Source organism: Megalops cyprinoides, chromosome 19 (genome assembly GCF_013368585.1).
Source record: "Megalops cyprinoides isolate fMegCyp1 chromosome 19, fMegCyp1.pri, whole genome shotgun sequence".
In the NCBI taxonomy this organism is placed as follows: Eukaryota; Metazoa; Chordata; class Actinopteri; order Elopiformes; family Megalopidae; genus Megalops; species Megalops cyprinoides.
Genome location: NC_050601.1, coordinates 16817085 through 16832296, shown reverse-complemented (window position 1 = coordinate 16832296; position 15212 = coordinate 16817085). Strand labels below are relative to the sequence as shown.

Genomic DNA, 15212 nt, shown 5'->3' with positions numbered 1-15212 from the left:
CCATTTGAATGTACAAACAGATCAGAAAGGGAACATTCCTACAGCAAGGTCATTCATGGTGTTATGCAAAGTGGATGTGTGTGGTATGAGTGTTACAGTGGGGTATATGTTTTTACAGCACTGGAAAATTTGTGTGTCATAGGATGTGTAGGTGTACATACAGACCTCAGAACGGGCTGCCAGCATACTGTGATCATGATTTAGCACAGGGTATGCATGCATGGTTCTGTACACCATATAGATAAGGGGATAAAGGTCCCAACTGATCTTCAGTTTATAAACTCTACTTCATTGTATTTTTGTACATCTTTGGCAAACACACTCATTACTTACAAGGCTAGCATGCCATGATATATGCATGTAACAGGAGCATAACACAGAATACTATGAACTGTAAAACAACTGTAAAAATATAGATCAAAAAAATATCCTTGACAGCAAACTAACATGAACAAACGGAATCTATAAAGCAACATTACTTTCAATGATGAATAACGTTTACCTTTTACAAAGGAAAAAAAGGAAAAACTTTACAATACTAAAATATTCACCGACACTAACGTTGATCTAATAAAAGCTACATTACACTGTATCAAGGTCAGAAAGAATCTGGGGTTCAAGTCTGACATATGATACTTATCATCGTTGATGTGGATTGGCGATGATGTGGGACCAGGCTACCTATGACTGATTGCATGTGCATGCACACGATGCTGATATGATTTATGGGAGCTTAGCAAAAACGATTCAGTAACAGGATATACTGTACATATCTAATACTGCTTCACATTTGGAAAATATCATCTACCCGATGGTAAATTAATGGATTAAGATGCAACAGAGAGTGCATGGATCGATAAGTGAGAAGATTGCCTTCGTACCGCATTCAATACATACAAATATATCCATGTGGTTAGAGATGTAGTCTAAATGTGGAGAATTAAGTTTTACCCCACACAGCTGTGTGACTTGAATGATCAGTAAGACATTGACCCTTTGTGATGATAAATAATTCTTTTAGAAGGCAACCTCATCAAGAGTGATGCCCATTACATTTCACATGCTGTCCTTTTATTCTTTTGAACACCAACTGACAGCTTTCGGGTTGGGCACCTTGCTTGAGGGTACAACAGCAATGCCCCACTTGGGATCTGAACTTGTCATATACACCATAGTAATTGCTTTTTTATCTTCATCTGAAAGTATGTAGATAATGTATGTGAATACACATCATACGGTGTGGCAATCCTTTACAGAACAGCATAAGAATATGATGCCACAGTCTTTCCTTTTCTATAGGGTAGCTACAGTATGTGCCTTGGGTGTACCGTGTCAAACCCAATCAATGCTACTTGGATGTTTTAAATGATAAATTGCTTGCAGTAACCACAGAAGAAGCTGGACTCAAATTTAAGTTAAACAAGGCTCTTAAAATCATTACTCTTTGGTCATTTTGTTATATGTGCCATTTGTCATCCTTACAGTACATATTCTGTTCTTTGCACAGACCGGATCTTTTCCATTGTGCTCTCCATTATGCCAAAATAACCTTTCTTTTCTACCTACACCAAAAGGTACGAGGACCATTTCTCTGAAAAACATGCACCCACTCTAAGAAGGGCTAAGCTGTCTACCCTATGGGATGTGGGTTTGTAAAAATAAGAGCAATTTAGTGGGTAACGGGGATGTGGTGCATCGACTGGGATTGTTTCTGACTGACGCGCAGATCAACTTTTGTCGCTGGTTGAACTAACAGCAGGGCAGAATTTTTACTTTTCAGCCCTGATTCGTACTTTCATGTTATAAGTCTATATCTGGGAGAGAGGCCAAGTGGACAGCAGACTGATCAGTGGGGACAGTGTCTTTGGAGCAATGGGCATCCGAGTGTACGAAACGAGGCGGGTGTCAGAGACTCCTCCTGCACTCACCTCCAGGGGCCTGTCAGTGAAAGCTGTGATTATTTCTGGTTGGGCTGCCCCACTCTCCGGTGACCAGCTTTGGACAGCTTTTCAAAACACGCGAGTGTTGAAAAAATAAAGAAAGGAAAAAAGGGAGAGACAGACATATGAGACAGATAAGGCACTCCAAAGAGGCAGTGTAAACGCACAAAGACTATATAATGTGGCTGCTGTTGAACTCATGCATATCCAGTTTATAGAGAAAAAGGAGGGGGGGCACAGAGACAGCAGGACTAACACAGGCGTGACACAGACCTTGGGGAGGGGGGTGTTTCGCGAAAAGTTCCCATTCACTCTGCACCCCTCGGGAGAGCTGAATAATTCCGTGTTTGTTTACCCACAGCCCAAGGTCCCACGGTATAACCAATTTTGACATCCGGATTACTATGTTTCACTGCAAGTCTTTAATTTGTGAGAGCCGTCAGGCAAAATTAAGTCATAAATGAATAAATTGCGCAACTGAAAGCAATGATAAAATGAACACATAATTCAGGAGGCTAAAACAATGGGAGAAGAAGTAAAAGAAGAGAGCCTGTGTGATGTCTGTGTGAGCTTTCACATTTACAGCTCTTTCCCTCTTTTCACTCTTCAGCTGCATTCATTCCAGTATAAGCCCATTTCTCAGTGAAAAACTAAAATCGCGCTGTACTGTGTATTGATGGATGTTGTTTCGCGTTTTGCGTTCAAACTGTAACACGGAATCTAAAGTGAACTAAACTCAGGAACTGGTATTGGTGTGTAACAAATGCAGATCGGCCTCAGCCTTCTGTGCTGAGAACCTCACATGTGCCCTGGATCCGCAGGACCTGGCCATAAGCGTCATCTGCTGGCATCTCCGACATTATGTAACAGTCTCCTGTGATGCTATGGCCACATTTTGGCAAAATTTCGGCAATGTTGAAGGAACCCTGTGACAATGTTTTGTGTTCTGCAGGAGGCAGTGTAAGGAAGGGGAAGGAGAATGATGGAATGGACCCAGTGGCTGGGGATCACTCCATCATGGGAGGCAGTCAGGTGTAGCGGTAACTCAAAGTTTGCTGATTTGATTACCCAGTGAGGCGCTGTTAGGCTCTGAATGCAAATATCCAGCTGTATAAAATGAATGATATATGAGCTGTATGTATGTCACAATGGATACTTAATACTTTTATAGAAATATTCTTCGACAAATTTGTCCAAAAAAAGACTCACTTTGAGTTCAGAATCAAGACAACAGCAATAACTAATCACACAAGCCTGAGGTCAAAGGGGCTCCATAACCGAAAAAGGAAAACGCTACAGCACTGTCATAGTGGTTGACCTGTGTGTGGTTATGAACCTTTCATAATAAACTGCAGCTTTTTGAACATACTGCCATGAATACTATATTTTGTCATGGGTATTACAAGTGATGTTGCCTATAGCCTCCGATACTAAAATAATTTGAATATTGCAGAACCACATCTCAAGTCAGAGATGTATTTTGTGAATATGCACATTCAGCCACAAAGCCTGACGTCCTCATTACCTCTCTTAAAGCCAGTTAGAAAACCAGTTTCTCTGCTCTGCCATATGGCCATCCAGGGCATTTGCATCCTCTTTTCATGTCAGCCTGCAGCAAACATATTTGTCTCCTCTCCAGATTTCCGACTCTGAATGAACCTTGCTCTGAGAGGGTGTGCAGAGCTTGTGATCTGCTCCGGTGGTGAGGGAGATGCCGGCTCTTTATTTGCATCTCTTGGGAGGAACGCTGGGGAAGAAAAGAGGCCAGACAGAAAAGAGATGGAGAGCAGCACTTTGCCTAACTCTGTAGGGAGAGGAAGGTGTAAACACCGAGGTTTGTGAATGACAGACATCTCTGCCTCGGAAATATCTGCATAAAGCAGTGCAGCAACATTCCATCAATTTAATGCCAACGAGTGCACTCAATATTTAGCCACAGTGTTGTGTTGTATTCAATATCACACAAAATCACATTAGATTGTGTTAAATTATCACAATTATCAGTTATCAATTATCAATATATTATCTTACCATGGCGGCAAAAAATGGTGCCACAGTTAGTTGTGAACATGGGGCCTGGTTAATGTAATAGGCTCCTGCATATTAACATGCCTTTTAAATGGCCCTAACAAGGTAATCATTATATTTTCATTATCGTGTGCACTGACTGGATGAGAATCCTGTGCGATATGAACACAAATAGCATGGCTTGGACACATATCAAATTATACACCCACAGTGAATGTGTTTAACAGCACAACATAAGTGACATATTTAATGCTCGTAAAATTGCAAAGGAGAGAAATATAATGTGCTCTACAGGGATATTCCAGCGCTAATGAGTAGCCAGGCACTACACTTATGATCCTGTCTGTGATGTCATGACAGTTTCATATATTCCTCCAACGTGAAACTTTGCAAACCCACACAAAATGAGTAATACTCAGAGTATGTGCGAGTAATAGCTAACCTGCATGCTTTTTGCTGCACAGCTGGAATCAAGATAAATGAACAGCAACAGGAAAGATTGACACATATTGGTAGAAGATGTAAATAGAACATTACTGATATATTGTGTGTATACCTAACCACAGGAGTGTATTGTTAGACTTGTCATAATATTCAAAATGTCTGCAGTTACATTTTTAGTGTGTGTCAGGAAATGCAGAATTTTACTGATACTGAGCCCTGTCAGCTTTAATGGTGCCAGGGGTTACCTACAAGTAGCAGTGTTCATGGCTGCATGGCAACATGACTGCATGGCTACAGAAATACTTATACAAGATTTTTTTGATGAATGCATTATGTGGTCCTATAGTACATTATGTGTTCCTAACACTTGTGTATTTACATGGTACCCACATGGGTGCTACTGTGTATCCACATAGTAATAACTGTTTACTTACAACATTGTTGCAGTTACACAAGCCACAAACAGGTTTATTAACAATTTTAAGTACTATGTAACAATGTGTATGTGTGCAATCCTAATAATGATAAATTAAAAGATAAAATGTACATACACAGGTACAAGGGACAGATTGTAAAAAGGAAACTATATTTGTGCCATTAGTTTAAAGGGAATCAGCCATGAACACTGTCCGTCTGATAAAATACAATAATAAATATCTTAATATTCCTTGAAGATCTACTGTTTTAACAGACCAATATCCTTTTATCAGCTCAAAAGGTTTCAAAGGTTACAAATTAGACACAGACAAGGCATGTAATCAGTCTTTCAGGGATTACAGTATCTTTTTCTCCTTGACCTTTTAGTTTTTCTCAGGATTGACAGCTATAAAGGATGTCTTAACTGTAAAGTGCAGGTGAATTCTTGTTTAGTGCACTGAGTTGTGTAATTAAATTACATTATAATATGTACATATATGTGTACATACACGTTATATGCTATGTTGATTCATTCAGATGATATAGCTGAATGAATCTATCATACACTCTGATGACCCTTGATATATGTTGCAGGGGACCTAATATCTGTGTAAAAAGACTACTGAGCAACAATATATGGTAAACAATGAAACTGGTAAAGGACAATGAATGCATTTGAAAAATACACAGGACTAGAGGAAATCTAAGTGTATGATGCATCTCAGCTCTGCTGAGTAATAATATTTACAATACAGTTTGCGAACTGAGCTGTGACTCCAAACAGAATAAATAAAAGGAAAGACCCTCCCCATTGCATTAATTATCTATTCTAGGTTTGAATTGCCTAAGGGTTCCATGGGGATGTAAGGATCTGTAAGGGCTCTGGATTCTGTTATATTTCCCTTCGTTCCATATTCACTTAAAATGGCATTCACTCCCGCTCCTAATGCAGTCCCAACAGAAACTGTTGTACCATTTACATTTCTGAGTGCCAACAGGTCTTCCCTGTAACAGAACTGTACAAGGTTGTGAGACTCCTCTCACTGCAGCATATCTTGTTAGCAATGTCACAATAATGAATATATAATGGGAATTTGGGAATGAAGATAACTCAGGAGGCACAAACAGTTGGTTTTTAAAGTATCTTTTCATCACATTTCTACACTGTAACTACATGAAAAAAGATAAAATGATGTTCATATGTGTCAGATTAATTGGAAAAAAGGAAAAGGAAAAAAAGGAAGTCCCATTTTTGGTGTTATCTGTCCATATATCTGCCTGTGGCTGGATATATTTCCTAATGAAAAAAGAGACAGCTCAAAATGTGTCCTGCTTTTACTGAATTAAGAAAACTAAGCTTGTCTGAGTCTTTGCTGACAGTTGTTACAGAGATATAGGGAATTACTACAATTAACAGATGTGAATCAGGCAGAAGTCTACATTCCTGGCCAATTATTAAATAATATACACATGAATTACATATGTATTGTACTATTACATTGTTGTATTCTGAAAATCAGGTTGTTTTTGAATCACACACATTCCCCTTTTTCTTAAGCATGGGTATACTAGAACATATGCCGGAGATAAATAGTGTTGATCTCCTGTAATTTGTGATCCTCCAAATACAAGTAAGTGGTATTTTTATTTGCTGAAGCAGGAACTCATCTAAAGTTCTTCAACTTCTGTAAGCAAAATTAGGCTGCTTAATGGTGCAGTCTGAAACCAAAATGCGTGGCTTCATTAGCAGATTAACAACTATGCTTTTACAGCCTTTCTGTGCATAAATCGGAGTCACAGACCATTCTTCTCAAGCGTAAAATCCCAGTCCACAAAACAAACCTGAAACTTTGTGCAATTTAGTTTGAAGGGTGTGACGTATTGAAAACAAACAACAACTGAAACATTGGTTCATGTTTTATTGATTACACATTAGCATGCATCAACATTTTACAGCAAGCCAAGGTTGAAACACATTTCTAAATGTTCTCAAAATGCGGTAAACAGGTTTTCATTTTTGCGCCTGAGGCTCAGGTCCAAACGACATAAACACTCTCCGCTGATCTCAGCATACTTTGATATTGTGCAAAATTTAGGAAGCAAAAACCGGGCTGGAACTGTCATGCCGTTGTATGATATCCCCTTTCACTTCGGCATCTCATTAAGGCAACCTGAAAATCTGCCTGCCAGAATAGGTGCTAATTTAAAGCGCAGCAAGTGGAAAACATCTTTGTCTCGTCACCGGTGAGGTTACTATCTGCGGAGGGCTGGAACATCTCCATTCATCGCCGGTTTTCGGGTAACCCTGAGCTCATTTCTCAGAATGCGCCTTGGCCTCGTCAACTGCAGCTCTTTAATTGGAAATGACATCAGGCCCTCCAGCTCTAATTTATGCCTTTTTTGACAATCCCAACACCAGCAACAGTGTAGCGGAATAGAGGACATTCCTCTATTCATGACACATAATGTGTCATGCACACCATGTAGAAATTCAGATACAGCGGTAGGGTAGTGCTGGAGTTCTTGGATATGGTCTGTGTTATATGTCACATGACAACATTGGATCTGGTACTGCATAAAAGCTCAGTATTATCTACAAATACACATGTGGAGCAGAAATGAATGAGTCAAGATTCTTTTCAAGCTCTCTGACCTTGAGGGTATAATAATGGTAAATGCAGATTGTTTAAGCCCTATCTATGTCTACATTACATTAAATGATTTATTCATTTCCTACATGTACTTTCCACCATAATTTTGTAAGTGCAATTGTTATATGTGAGGCGCTGATGTACGGTTTTTATATTACATTACATGTATTGCTTCTATGTGTTGGTAACATGGAAATAGCCTTTAAAGTCTTTTATGCTCATTCACTTAAATCATTCAAACTTCAGACTTCTGTTGTCTGCTGAGCTAAAAAAGCAGTCACATCACAGTGGCGTTCTACTCCTAATAGTATTTGTCTAATGATTTCACTGTAGACGCAGGATTTTTCTGCAAGTATTGTTTTCAAAATAAACAACATCTATGAAACTTTGATTAGTTTTAAGTCCATGGCTGTAACAGCTGTGCAATAAATCACCTGATTCAATTCAGGAAATGGATACAACGCATCTCAATAAAATAATGGGCATATTGATGATTCTACATCTGACTTACTACTCCTTTCATACCCATGGAACTGAAAAGCACATTAGCCATGTACTGCAAAATTACTCCTGAAGCTGAATTATTGCAGGGCTGTCGTGAAAACGCATATGAGGCTCCATCAAGAGCAGCTGCTGCTGATCCTAAGAATCATCTTAAAATATTAAGTTTTACCGTAATTCAGAAACAGCCTTCAAATGGGTAAATGCACAATGATGATTTGGATATAATAGCTTATCAGCATAATGAAATATTGAAGATTCAATCATAATTTTAATCAGTTTGTTATAAAACAAGTAGTCTGTTAGTAATAGTAGTGCTCTGCTGTTGATGTGTAGTGCTCTGTTATAAAATAATCAAATAACCATTTGATAACTGCAGCAAAAGTAGATTAATGACAAATATTAATGAAATTTTCTGATTATGTTCTTCTTCTTTTTCTTCTTATTATTATTATTAGTAGTATTAACATTATCAATATTATAGCAGATGCAGTTTATATAAAAAACTAATCTCCTACTATCTTGTGTAAGATTAATAGTGAAATAGATTAATAGTGAAATAAGCAGACGAAGCATTTTCCTGAAAAGCCATGATTCAAGCAGAATTTACTCTCTTTTGCAACTACCATTCACACAATAAAACTAACGTTTTGATGTCAAAGGTTTAGCATACCCTTTGTTGATTGGATTATAGTGAGATTGAAAGTGGCCCTTTTCGTGTTGAGGGGAGGTGTTTCAAAATGTGAAATGGAGTGAGTTTCAGGCTAAATTAAAGGGCTGATTGGATTGCATGTGACCTTTGACATAAATCACCCATGAAAAGAGTTACAGAATGACAACCTTTTGTCTGTGCTCGAGCTGAGCTTAATGTATATTTTAAGGAGCAGGAACAGCATTAGAGTTAGGAGTGTGGGGATCATTGAGGATTTTAGTGAATTCATCTTATGCAATTTAATCAACTCAGCCACATCCCCCAATTCCACAGCTGACATGAAAGGGAATGTATGTCAGTTTCATTAAAATGAAACCTTATTGTATTTATAGTCGGTTTATGAAGATGCTGTGAAAGCCCCTTTTCCTGTGTATGTCTTTGGCTCTTTCATTCTGAATTCTCAAATACATCTCCTTCCAAATAGCCTCTTTTGCAGATACGTAGTTTTGAGGCTGTTCATGGCAGAGGGCTTGTACACCTTCAACAGAGAAACCCCAATATACTGTATCAGAGAAGGGCCGTTTACTTAAAGCAAACTGTAGGGGCAAAGAAAGAAAAAAGAATGAATGCAAAAAGGATACACATCGATCAACAGCAGTACTTTGAGACTATCAGCAGTTACGGACACATACAGCTCTCACAATCCTCATAATCCTAGAGAAAAATGCCTAAGAGGTGGTACAAACAGTGAGTGAGAAAAGTAACTCTATTTTAAGCAAAGGGGATTATCAACGCTTAAAGTATAAAAGTCTCTGATTTAATTCAGAAAAGCATTTGGCATTATTAATACAATAAAGACTCTGAAAGCTTTGCCTAACACTATGCTATTAGCCAAATAAAGCTATCTAAAGCACTTATGACAAAGGTACACTTTACTAAAAAGCCCCCTTTTCCATGAGATATTATTGCATTGAACAACCCTCAAGGGACTGCTAATAACCTAAATATTCCCCTTCAGGTTACATAAAACCGTCATTTGAATATACTGATGCCCTATTCATCCCAATAGAAAAGTAATATGCAAATTTAGAGGAAAGAAAGTGGAAATATGAAAGGAAATTCACCTGATGATCAAGAGATTTCTAGAAATCTCAAACAAATTAGATGCTGTTTTTATGACTCCTATTTGAGAATATAATACTATTTTGATGGAGTTGGGGCAAAAGGGCAGATAAATGACGCTATAGCATCTCTCCTAAAAGATTTGCAAAGCCAGGGAGGCAGCAACCTTGTTTGGAACTGATAACATAATGTAACTGTTTGACACAGGTATACAAAGACACAGCCACAAACATGGAGGTGTAGTAAAGGGTGCTTCAGGGAAGCTGAAGGGTGTGTCAGAGAAACTAAAGGGTATTACAGGGAGGCCAAACAATGCTCCACAGAAGCTAAATACTAACAGAGGGAAGTTGAAGGTTATTCTAACACCACTCCCTGTGACAATTAGAAATGTTCAGAATGCAGAGCTAAATGAGAAAAAATAACTCTACATTTAATCCTAGTAAAGTGAAATTAACTTGCTTTCACTGAGGAATTATAGTTTGCTATTATAAAACAGACACCAAAGCTTTCTAAAGGTAAAAATGTGATGTAATTTCATAGGGTTAAGGGTCAGACTATAATTTCCCCTCCCTTTTTTTTCCTCCATTATTATATATCATTTTACAGCAAGGGTGGTTGGCAGATAGTATTCCTTTGGTGTCTGGTCTGCATTCATAATGGGAAACAGTTTTCGTCACATTGTGCTGTAGTCACATTAATATTGCTGTATTTCTTCATTGTTTGAAAACAAACTTGATGGCATGGATTTTTTGCTCTGTTTGGATAGTGTGATTCGAACTTCTCAAACAAAGTCTAGACAGCAGTGTTACTCAGGCAAAATCTGCCCCATCCCCCCCACCCCACCCAAAAAAAAATGTTTTTATTTCTATGTCTTTTAATGTGTTACCTTTTTGCCATACTCCCCAGTCCACACTCAGCTGTTCCACATTTTTTTACTTAATTGGAATGATCCCACTCTTCCAAAATCCATGCATTTTCTTCATTTCAACCTCCTCCAGGATATTGTTAATAATCCCATGATTAATTTAGCCGAGTGTTGGCGTCCCGTGGAAAACAGGCCAGTTCAAAACAGCAGCAGATTGGTTGTGTGAAAGGTTACTATTTCAGCTCTGTTTGCATCACCAATTCCCACAGGCCTGTAGAGGAAAAGAAAGCAACGGAACTCCACTCCAAAAAAAAAAAAAAAAAAAAAAACCAGATGAAATTTTTCAAGTTACTTTTAACTCACGCTTATTTCACTCGGTGTTGTTAACACAAGTAGGTCATGACGCACAGGCATAATTCATGATTTTCTGAGATGCAGTACAAAGTACAAGTGACATTGAGAGACAAGGTAGCTGTGACCACAGTCACAAAACAAAAAAGTAACAATTTAGATTATGCCTGGATTTAAGTTTAGGACATTGATCTTAGATCCTGCAAGATAGACCTATTGAAATACACAGATGCCACCGGGCCGTACACACACTGTTTCATTGCAGCTATTTGCCTGTGTAGTCCTCTTCTCCCCTTTTCACATTAAAAATTGAGTTTCCCAGAACTCAGTTTCACTGTTATCCAAGTATTGCAGCCAGTCAATACATATGTGTTCTTCCAAACAGTCTGTGGAAGACCAGAACCGGGGAGCCTTGAAGTAAAACTAAAGGATCAAATACCCCAAACATGCTATAGGCCTATCCAGGCATATCAGACACTGTGACTATTTGTTCCTAAGAAATGTAAATAAGGCAGCATACATCAATATGTTATAATAATACAGAAATACTGAGAAATGAGTATAAATCTGATCTTACACTGATGATATGTGTGTCCTATGTTCTCAGTGAATGTACATACACTGTCTCCTTAAAGTAGCACGAATCATTTCGTGAGTGCTGCTCTGTTCGGCTCCTATTGCCATGTTGTTCCTTTGATCAACATATTGTCTTTTCTGTCAGTGACTGTGGATGAACTAATTATACTAACAATGTTTCATGAACAAAGGAAAAGTGGGCAGCCTTTGAAGAGAGGGATGGATGAAAAAGGAACTCTGTCAGATACCCAGATGGTGAGGGCTGATGGAACACAGACTACAGCAATGTGGTAACAATAGCGCTGGTTTTTCCCACAATGCTCTGCAATTACCATAACCATTCTCATGCAAGAGAATTGAAAGCTGCAGAACACAAGAGGTTTTTGATAGTAGAAATTGCACTGACCTATCAATCTCAAGCAAGATATGTTTTATGAGTCACCTGCCATGGACTGTGGGTGGGTTTTTATTTGCTCTTTGTGATGAAAACTGTATGCACAGCCCAACTACTGTGTGTACTAATGGCTATGGGTTACAGCTTTGCCACTGACAAACTTACAACAGACTGATGCATTTTAGTACAGTCCCGTGAATGTAGCATGGAGTCCTTGACTCCAGGTTCTATGCAATACGCAGTGTTAACCAGTGACAGCTTAAATCTGAAAACTTCATAAAGGATGAATTTAATAAATAAAAATGTATTTAATAAATAAAAATCTATTTATAAATGTTTATGAAGAATAAAAAATTATTCTTTTGAGACGCTGGTTATTCTTCCCAACTCGGATGGGGGACACCTTCCTCAGCAACACTCCCATCTCCCCCAGCCAGTCTGGCTCCATCTCTCTGGCATTGGTTCCCATTCGCTGTCCTTTCGTTCTTCTTCATGGCTGACTTACTGCAGTTTAGGACCACCAAACAGCACTTGCCTCCCCTACAGCGGTGGCAGATGCAAAATGTTGAACAAAACAGAAGCTTTTCATTTGAAGGTTTTGTTGAAACAAAACTGAAGAAACACACGACCGTTCCCCCAGCACCCTGTCAGCAAGATGGCTGCCAACCCTAACCACACTCTGTTTTACAGTCCCTGGTTGCTTGATCCTTCCTACCCCAATTAACTGCAATTTGAGAAGAGGAGGCTCCTTTCCCTTCACATGCCTAGCCCCAAGAGTCCCCCTTCCTCCTTCCACTCCAGTTAAGTGAACTCATGCTGCTGACAATCCATCTGAAGGTAAAAATAAGGACCTTGATGTGTTGCATGTGTGACCAGAGCCATGTTTCCAATGACCTGCTGTAGGCCAATTACATTTGAGACGAGTCAGAGGTGTTTTCACAGCAAATTTTACATTTTACCTCCGTGCTGTATTCCAAATATGCATATAATCAGCAGTGTTCACAGCGATCTTGTTATCCTCAAAATGGGAATATTAAAAGCAATGACTTTAGGATTTGTTCCTCTATCCTAAGCCAGCAAACGATTGCACAAATGTGGGGGGGGGGGGGGGGGGGGGGTGACCTTCAACATACATTTAGAACACAATGCATTTGAGTGTAGGCAGCACCAAAATTGTTCACGTTTAATGATGTTCCAGCATTAACAGTGCTCAAGCTGTGGATGAGATATGACTGGCTGAAATGCTGAAACGTTTTTGGATCACATTAGAACAGCATGCATCCTGGTGCTGATTTCCTTGAGAAGGTGATTTGTCTTCTATGTGGGCGAGGTATAAGTTTCACATGATGCTGCATACCACCTTCAAAGAAAAAAAAATAAGGAGTGACTTCACAAGGCCCACTCTCCTTCCAAGGTGATGTATAAATCAAACTCCCTATCTGACATTTCACAGATCGCATTTCAGCTCCTCATAATCATTCATAAGTGATAACTGAGCTAATACATTCCATTGGAGTGATGCCTCAGATCCCCCCCTCCCCCCTTTCCTAAGCCATCAGTGTGAATTATGGGAAATAACTGGAGCTTCCCATTCTGTCAGGAGCTGCAAAGGAGACAGCACCCGCAATCCCTGACCCTGACACGGTAACACATGCAGTTACTCACCGGGGCGCTCCAGAGTGACGGATGGACACGGCCCTCTGAGCTGCAATTGGCAGGCCATCAAATTAGCAAGGCGTCACCAGCTTCTTGCAGGCGCTGAAAGGTCACAGAACAACAGATGATTTTGTTAGCGCCGGTGACATTCCTCCGCAACCCCACCTGATGCAATCCATGTAGCTCCTTCCTCTTCCTGGCAGGTAGGGGCAGCAGGCCCTCCAACATCACAACCCCAACCAAAAAGCACAGCATATTAGGTTGTTACTTGTTGTTTAATCTCCACACTGCCAGGGAACATAGAGCCCCCAGTAACAAGCCAGATAGTGTGACCTGCCCTTACTAATTTCTTTGCTCTGCTCTACCTTGCTAATTGTTTTCCCTACCAACCGCGGGCCCAAATCGTCCCCTTCTGTGTACCCCCTGCAAAATAAAAGAAATGTTTTCCTGGGGTTTGAGTGCCATTGATTTGAATCATCCTTCAGTCCTGTGAGGGCTGAAGTGGATAACAACCACCGTCTTGGCTCTGGAGAAAACACAGGCCTGCTGTCTGTCAAATGGACTCGTTCTTTGATTTTTTTTTTTTTTTCACAAGCTGGAATGAGGAGTAGGAGGGTCTGCTGTGTGAGCACAGTCAGGGGCTAAATAAGATGAGAGAAAAGTATACAATTATCAGCTTCTGTTGGTGATTTATTACAATACATGCAATGTCCAGTACATGTGCATAATTTAGGAGAGGTGACTCATGACACATGGCTCCAGAGAAGATTTGAACTCACAATCTCATGTTTAAAAGACTGGAGTCTGCTACAACAGTATTACTACGGTGCCTAAAGAAGGTTAATATAGCTATAATCCAAATAGTTTAGTTTAAATGTGAGCTCATGGCAAAGTATATCATATTATGCATTATTACAATGTCATGCAAACAGCTAATTTTGTTTTTTAAACCAAAACAATACTTACCCCTTTTGCAATTCGTCTCCCAATAATATCCCAATTACAAAATGCAGAAAGCTGAAAATAAAATGCTCTTGTCAAAGGAGATGACTTCTGTTAGAAATGGCAAAATATTGTCCAGCAAGACTTGTGGAAAACATGCCCTGTGCCAGACATTCTACCATGACTACCGTTCCAGTCATTTTGTTGTGGCGTCCGGAATGTATTTCTGATCTGTGTTGCTTTCATTTGCCACCTCATTAAATGCAAGTTCCACTCCAAGGCTCTCCCTTCAAGGGCCCGATATTTTAACACAACTCTTCAAAAACACACAGGTACGGAAAGCAGAGACACCTGTTGCCTTGTTTATCTCACCCTGCTGTCTCTGCTCCAGCCTGTTGCGGTCCTGCCAAGATCAGTTGTTCAGCCTGATTAACCCCGGGCCATCGACAGACCGATTAAGCAGCCTTAGAGAGCAGAGGCCCCCGCAGGGTGATTACATACACCGGCAGAAGGGTCTCGAATTAATCACACGAGCGACTGTGACATTTGTTTGACTTATTACGTGAAATGAATTACTGCGTAAAAAAAACGTATAGCTTCACGGACAGACAGATGGACGTTTAATTTTAGATATTCTGCTTGGAAAATAGTAAATCCTTTTCCGCTTATCTCT

General features: G+C 39.5%; 1 long non-coding RNA gene across 1 annotated transcript; it reads right to left on the bottom strand.

Moving 5' to 3' along the window:
* Window positions 1-13228: 13228 nt before the first annotated feature.
* Window positions 13229-14647, bottom strand: LOC118794108. Its single transcript, XR_005005738.1, has 3 exons — window positions 14564-14647; window positions 13607-13699; window positions 13229-13301 (listed from the first exon to the last, which is right to left on the bottom strand). It is a non-coding gene; the product is annotated as an uncharacterized LOC118794108 (long non-coding RNA).
* Window positions 14648-15212: the final 565 nt, after the last annotated feature.